Here is an 8,750-nt window from a genome sequence, read left to right on the forward strand (position 1 = left end):
AGAGAGAGAGAGAAAGAGAGAAAGGGGTGGGGGTGGGAGTGTGGGGAGGGAGAGAGATTCCGGGGGCATAAAAAAAGAAGATATAATAGACAGAAAGGCGGAAAAACGGGATAAACGACGGAAGGCGAATAGAGACTTCATTTAAGACGTATCGAGCGTTGGATGAAACGATGCGCTGCTATCTCCCTTCATTATTTTTTTTTTCTAAAGATTTCGTCATTGCCACGAACGACCCAGTGTTTGAGAGGGAGCGGGGCTGTCTATTGATTCTTTGCCTGACATAAAATTCTCTACGACCATTTTGGGGTTTTCCCTTGGCTATGTCACTCGATTTGTTTCCTGCCTCCATTTTACTAATGTTTAACACACTATAAAACTGCTGTGAACAAAGGGGACATTACAATTATGAAGTGGGGGTACATAGTTGAATTGATTTGAATAATATCGTGATTTTTGGGCCACTTTTAGAGGCTTTTCCAAAGCATGTGTTCTGAACTAGTAATTTGTAACTCGTTCCCTGTAAAATCAACACCAATGTTGTTTGGCCAGATTCTTCACTTTGCACGAGGAAGACGTAAATTAAATTCAAGGAAGATGAAGCTCAAGTTATCGAGTATGCGAGTTTTGATTATGTATCCCTCACAACCTGTGTTGACTCTGACGTGTGCCCCCTTTAAAATCTTCAGGTGTAAAACATTTTACTGTCAACCCTTTTGATATCAACATCATTTTCGGAGAATGCTGCACCTCTCAAGGTCTACCCGAGCGTTTAGGGCATACAGAGACTGCAATACGAGTGAAAATCCCCCCTAATTCCCCCCTCCCCAATAGCCTACCCTTCCGTGACATTTGAATCCAACATGCATCTGTTGTTTGCAGAGCCCCATAAAAGGGGCCATCCTCTACAAATGTACCACTAATAGGGGAATAGTCTTTAAAATAAACGTAACTGGCGGGTGGTTGGAAGGGTGTGTATGTGCATTATGATATTACTCTTTTTCTCCGTATTTCTTTCACTCCATCCATCAAATCGTTCCACTCTCCCCTGTGGATGTTTTTTCAATATGAATTGCCACCAAAATGTCAGAATTGACATTTGCTCAAAGCCGTCATTAAAAAACAAGGTGGAATCACTCAACATCATACATTGTAGGATAGATTACCTCAATGTCGCAAAAAGAACTCAACACGGAAAGCTGAGCAGCTTTGCCTCCAAATTAGACTCTTAGAGTGTTATCAGAAGTACGTCTTTCTAATTTTACTCACTGTCACATCACTACTTTTTTCCAACAGCTTTCCGCAATAATACTTTTGACGTTAAAAAAAAACAAGGAAAGTGAGTTGTTCTTTTTTAAAAGAAAAAAAAAGAAGATGCTTTCGACATTTTATTGTAGATCACATTCTATCCTTACATCGGCCGGGAAAGCAGGGAACAAAGGGATATTCTGGGATGTTGAAAAATTACCTTAGAGGTATACTCTTATCAGACATCCACAAATAACTTCCTATGTCTGGCAATGCCTAGAGGGCACATATGAAAGAGTGCATGGGAGTGCGCATGTTATTGTTATTGAGTGTACGTATATATATATGTGAGTTAGTGTGTGTGTGTGTGTGTGTGTGTGTGTGTGTGTTTGTAAGTGTCCAATTATGTATGTGTGGGGTTGGGTGAGAGATCGAAATAAGGGAAGATGTTTGTTAGCGTGTTTACATGTGTGTGTAAGTTGTGTCTGCGTAGGGAAAAGGGGTTGGTGGTGGGGATGGTTCTAAAACGTTGAGGGATATTCAAATCAGACCTCCAAGTTTGGTGATTACTACCCATCAGCAACTTTACAGAGAGTTAAGAAATTTGTCCAATATTGTTAAAAACCAAACATATTAGACACTATAATTATGCTACTTTTTATCTAAGTAAACAATCCTATGCGATTGAGGAAGATGTAGTTTAATAGTTTAATTTAAAAAAGCCCTCCCCTCCCATTTTATATACAACAAAAAAACCTTAAGGAATTATCTATCGTTTCTAATGTGGCGACTAGCCTTAAGACAAATTGTTGAGGTGTGTTGTTATGTGTAGTACGTCGCACTTGAGTTCATGAGTAACAGTTCGGTGAAAGTGTCCAAGCTGTTCGGGTGGAATTATGGAGCTTAGAAGTAAACTCCTAGGGTAGAATGTATGAATGATATGTCTCGACCAGCAACACTATCTTACTTTTTAGCATTGTGAAATCAATGGTACTTTTTATTACGCCTATTGTATCCCAAAACGTCGAGATATTACAATCTTGTCCATTTCTATCCCATAAGAAAGGTAGATAATCAAACATTACTATTCTTTGTCCGCAACCGCAGAAGAGTAATAGTTCCTGTTCGGTGCTTGGAAAAACTGGAGTGTAAGAGATCTGCGCCCTCACTTACTTATACTGAATGTAATTGTACTTATATCGTTCTCGGTGCCATTGATGTCCTTACTTTTTTCTACTTCAAAACGAAATAGATAAGTGCATCATTGATGTAACATGCCAATAAATCTCCTTTAGAATATCCATTTTCCATAACGTAAAATGAGGACCGAGTGAACAGATAGGAGAGGAAAGACAGCTAGTGCTTTTATCTATCTTCTCTCGGGAAGTCGGTATTTGATGAGAAGTGTGTTTGAGTGTGTCCACCGGAACAAGACGACTCCTCCGGACAACAGCAATATTTTGTCAACAATAAACAATAGTTTATAGTTTGAAACAGGTTGGAAAACAGAGCAGTCACAAATACCACGCAAAACTTCACATTACATGTACTCAATATTATTTTGTTGGTTTTGTGAAGAGCACGAACCCTTTGGGTATGGACAGTGATTTTTGACAAATTTGTCCGTCATTTCATCTCAGATGTCACAGAGACTTACAAACAAAGTGTCTGAACTGGGAGGAAAGTTGCGCTTTTTCAGCTACTGTTTCATGGGGCTACACATAATCTGGAGTATTCATACTGATGACGGATGGCCACTCCGTTATTGATATGATTTGCTCTTTTAAAAATTGTCTACAGACATTGGATCTCCGAGAAGGTGCTTTCTTGTGCATAACGATTTCAACTTGAATGGTTCGAAACCTGATATTTTCTTCTGTATTTTCTCTTTCACCTCCTTTCCTACTACGTACCCATGTTCTGTCCTCTATTTTCGTCTTCACTTTCTTCTCCTCACACCCACCCCAGCCATTGCCCCCTCCTCTTTGCTGTTGATTCTTTCTGCAGCCTTTCTACTGCTACTCCTAGGATCATTCTTACTGCTGTCTTTCAGCCACGCCCCTGATCTTAGGGTAGGTAAAATCCCACACCTGATATTCTCGGATAATGGCGAAAATATCTCGAAGGTCCCGTGTGTTAGCAACATTCGTTACACATCTAGTTGAGGTCCTAATATCGATAAGAGTAGGATTTCGCCGCCACCTGAGCCAAATTCAAAATAAATTCCTATCAAACTGAAAAATGCTTAAAGTGTCCCACACGCTCATATGGCCTGGCAGGCGCGAGCGCCGTAAAACACTTACAAAAAAGTATTTTGTTATTGTATAAGCGTACACAGTGATGTTTTTCTCTGCGCTTCTTCTATTACGTTTATAGTTACAGCACTGTATCATTCTTTACTAATATTAACTAAATCGACTAATACGGAAAGCATGTAAAATTTCAGCATCTACATTCCCCTATTTGGATGAATTGTACATAACAGCTTGCAATAAAAAAAAGTTAATTCCATCTTTTTGGACAACAAATATCCCTTGTTTCTTCAAATAAAAACATCTGTAAGGAGTAAAAGACCCAGGCTTCTGATCTGTAACAAAGAAAGATACAGAAGGTCATGTTTACCATAATCCATCAAAATTCTTCCATCTTAATCATCTAGATCTAGTATAGGTTTCATATGACCTAAGGGCATGCATATGAATAACATTAAGTATATGTCTAGCTTAAGATTATTATTGTTTATATTGCTGCTCTTTTATATTGTGCATGTGATTGTAAGCCTGCGTGTGTGCCATTTGTGTGTGTGTGTGTGTGTGTGTGTGTGTGTGTGTGTGTGTGTGTGTGTGTGAACACGTGGTGAAACACCAAACCAATGTGCCAGGATCTGTACTATAAAGATGTATCTTATCTTTCTTATCTTATCTTCTCCCCCAGGCGTATTGAGGCTGTATGTGATCAAACTGATTTCTGAGGTTTCCTGACTTCTGTTTTCGGCAATATAAATATAAACACACAAATGAATATGTGTATTATTATTATTATTATTATTTTATTTTTATTACTATCATAATTGTTATTGTTATTATTGTTGTTATTTATTATTATTATTATTTAAAGTTATTGTTATTGTTGTTGTTGGTGGTACGTTGTTGTTGTAGTTGTTATTGTTGGTGGTTGTGGTGGCCGCGGTAGTGTCATTCATTGTTGTTATTATTGTAGACACTTGTTCTGATGATGGTAAGAGTGTTGTCATTGTCACTGTTGGTGGTGGTGGTGGCCATGAAGGGGTCGTTGTTGTCGTCGCTCTTGCATTTTGTTTTGGTAAGTGTTTTACGGCGCTCGCAGTTGCATAAGGTCATAATAATATGAGTGCGCAGGACATATTAAATATTTTCACTTGCGTAAGAATTGATTATGAATTTTGCCTTGACGGCAACCGAAGCCTACTTTTATCTATGTTGAACCATCAAGAGATCTTTAAGTGTGCAACTTTTTCGCCCTAATCCGAGGAGGCTAGGCTTACCTACCGTAACATCTGGGGCGTGGATGAAAGACAGCAGTAAGGAGCCAAGTAATAACAATGAAAAGGCTACACAAAGAGTAAAGAGCCCAGAGGAAGGGGTAAAGTGAAACGGGCGGGGGGGGGGGGGGGAGTGAGTGCAGAAAGTGGGTCGGGGAGGGATCGATCTCTTTGTCCACACACGTCACGTACACAGCGATGTGTTTCTTTGCCGGTTCTTCTTTTACGTGTGTGGCTACAGCTGCATCATTCTCCCCCGGGCGTGTTGAGGCTGTATATCAAACTGATTTCTGTGGTTTCTAGACTTTTGATATAGGCCAGAGATAGAACCACCAAATATGTCATCAAAAGAAATCGACTCATGAGCGCAAGTTGTAAAACACATAGAGCTTACTGTTGAGCGGGCATATGTGGCTTACAAATTATTATTATTGTTATTATTATTATTATTATTATTATTATTATTATTATTATTATTATTATTATAACAACAAATATAATATACATAGTTTAACTATAATCGAATACTGTCATTTCTAATAAAGGTGATGTACTAAGGTGTATAGGATAAACATTACTTGCAATGCTGTTAAGTTATTAAAGATGCGGGCCCTTTGAAGTTAAGAGTCAAGTTCCGATAATACTGAGCAAGATGGGAAAATTCGTGTAAAGCTCATTTCCTGGGAAAACAACGTCGTACCAAGCTGAGCAGCGAAGCTCTGAAGTGGGTGGTTGGTAGGTGTTAACATACAGTTTTTAATCAAGGACTTGTTTTGTTCTGTTTAAGTAGTAGTTTCACAACACTTGCAACACGATTAGGTCATTTTAGTGTAGACGATTAGAGGTGATACAAAAGAGTAACAAACATAAACAAGAACACAGAGAAATAAAGACGAAAAACGTTTTATAGGAAAGAATGAGCAAACCACACCATAGCACCCATCAACTACCCTCTCGTGGTGCAAGTTGTTGGCAAGAGCTCCAGGTAACAAGCAGAACGTCAATTAATATGACTTTATTGGAATGTCTGTCATATTTACTTACATGACTTACTTTACTTTTTCATCCTCTGTTGCCGTTAAGCGTCGAGGGGAGACGCATTTTTTTTGGTAGGCCAGCTCCGCAGCTCTTTCTTCGGTTGTTATGTAATGCTTTCTTAGGGTTTCCTTGACACTGGCCTCGATCTACCTTTTGCGTAGCCTTCCTCTTCCTTTATAGCCTGAGTGCTTGGTGTTGTTGGCTCTCGAGGCTGGCTGGTCAGGTGATATGTGTAACAGGTGGCCAAACCATTTTATCCTCTGTCTTTCTTCTTCATTTCTCTGCCTGTCTCGTGTTGTTAAGGGTTTTGCGGAGACATGTTCATTTCGCATGCGGTGATTTTGTCTGTCATAATCTGACTTAAATCAACCACCTCTATCTGAGGCTGTTCATTAGAGACAGGGGTTTAGTGACTCTATGGTCGTCTCAGAGGAGAAGAGGGGGCATCAAGGAAACATTTCGTAAGCCACGGGTTCTATGGACCATCGGTTGTTCACTGGACTCTACTAAAAAAAACCCAACACAACTCCAAAAAGTATTATTACTAATAGGTTCGTAACATGCTTGTACCTTAAAGTTGTGAGAACTTGTTGCAGTAGCAATATACAAACTTGGAATCATGACAGACTCTGTTCAACAGTTTTCCTTTTTGATGCATGAAACTATTTATCTATCGATGTCTATCAGTTACTGGACAAGGCGTCTTTCTCGAATAATAGCGGTAACAGAGAAAGAAAAAAAATGGGGGGGGGGGGGGAGAGAGGTGTTCCGTGCAGTTGGAGGCTGAGGTGTGAGGAGGGGGCGGTTCTCTTGACATTTGGTGGGGGTGGAAGTAGCTCCATACATGTCTAGGACAGTTTGTTATGTTAAGAGTTGTCTTTCTTCTTGCAGTAGTGATCTTTGTAAATGTTTTACATGAACAAGGGCCTCATGAAAGATTTAACCCGTCTCCAATAATGAATCAATCATGGTTTGAAAACTTAACTTAAAAGGGGGGGGGGGGATATACTTGAATGCTATCACGATTATTAGAGGATAAAATTTACCAAATTTCACACATACATGTATAACAAGCATAGTAAAAAGTCGCAAAATCCGCAATCAAGTTTGAGAAAAAAGTTTCGTTTTCAGGGCTTCGGCGGTCATATTGGATTTTATTGACATATCTTGCGTAATGATTACCACATTTATTTTTCATGGAAATAGAATGCATTTTAACAAACTGTAGTTCTACAAAATTTTGTTTAGAATTTTTCCTAAACGAATTAAAAGATTTTTTAGTGAATTTTTTTCCAAAAGTAATATTCAAGTTAGCAAAAAATCCGTGAAAACCCACACTCCAGACACCACCAACAAAAATCTATTTCATATATTAAAAAATCAACATAATACCTTCTCTTCATTCTGTGAAAATTTCATGAAGATTGGATGAAAATTGGAAGTGTTATCCTAAAAAGTATATAGAAAACACGCGTTTTGAGAAAGAAAAATAACAGATTGATTTTATACGGAAATAGCGGTGAGAAACATGCTCGGTATGGGAAGAAATAAGGTTTTGGGGTGCTCTAATTCTGTGAAACATTTGTAACAGAGGAAGAAGAAGCTAAATATGCCTATAATTCAAAACCCATAATTATTGCCAGCCAAATCGGGACTTCTAGGGTGTACTCCCCCTCCCCTATTAACTCATTCGCTACGCCGAGCCGTGGGGGGCGGCGCGGCTCAAGTGCCGTCAGTACGCTAAGCCGCCCCCGGCGGCTCGAGAACCGACGTTCAATTTTAGCTTGTTTTCTATTCCAACCCACATATCCATGTTAAAATGAAGGTCATAATATAATGTTGACTTCCGGGTCAAGCGTTTCCACCGAAAATCGGAAGTTTTTATTCAGTTTTGAAACACGATTTCGAAGTTTATGCGACATTGTTTTATCGCGAAGCCCAAATTATAGCCCAGACATCAATCTTAGTACTTTTACACAACAAAATGTATCATTATTTTGCTCACTAAAGAAATGTAGGACTCTTCTTTATAATATTGATACTATTGGACGCAAATTGCCGGTGCACTGTAATTGAAAAATCAATATTTTTGAGTGCTAGATCTACGCCTAGATCTAAATAGTCAAAATATTTTTTTCTCCCCAAATTCACTACGGTACTTTTGGGTGAAATTAATCAAAAAGTACCATTCAAGACATGTATAGTTTTATTCCAAATGCAATTCTGAATAATTCCGTATAAGATACGCGTGTTTTTTTTCTGTTTGTGATCCCTTTTTCAAAATCATTTTTAAAATTATTTTTTTTCAATATCGGATGATATGATCCAAATGTACAAATATTATGGAATGTATGTAAAAAACTGCACATTTTTCAATTTTCCAATTTTATCCGCATCCAATTACAATTGTGTTGCATAATCGCCTCTTACAGGAACCAAAGTTGAAAAATACGCAAATAAATAATGCAGATGTATTCTACAAACCATATTGAAAATGTTGGTACATAATATGTTGATATTTATTTGAATTTATGGCCCCAAAGACCTGTGAACTGTGCACTAGTCATCATCTCTTTTCGCCCTTCCGAAAAGAATTCGTCCACAAGCCGAAAATAATACGTAGCGATATCCTGCTGTGGGCTAGCGCTCTATCTCTAAACTTGAAAACTGGTTATCGCTTTGAGAGGGGAGAGGGGTCTAGAAAAAGCACTAAGCGACGATTAAAACTAAAACAAAGATTTACCTTCTCATCTTTTCCTACATTACAGCATCATCATCATCATCATCTTCATCATCCTCATCAGCATCATCATCATCGTTATCGCCATCATAATCATTTACCATCATCATAATCATCATCATCATCATCATCATCATCATCATCATCATCATCATCATCATCATCATCATCATCATCATATTTATGAAAGACCGAACAATTCCCCAT

The sequence above is a fragment of the Aplysia californica genome, unplaced genomic scaffold (genome assembly GCF_000002075.1).
Source record: "Aplysia californica isolate F4 #8 unplaced genomic scaffold, AplCal3.0 scaffold00069, whole genome shotgun sequence".
NCBI lineage: Eukaryota > Metazoa > Mollusca > Gastropoda > Aplysiida > Aplysiidae > Aplysia > Aplysia californica.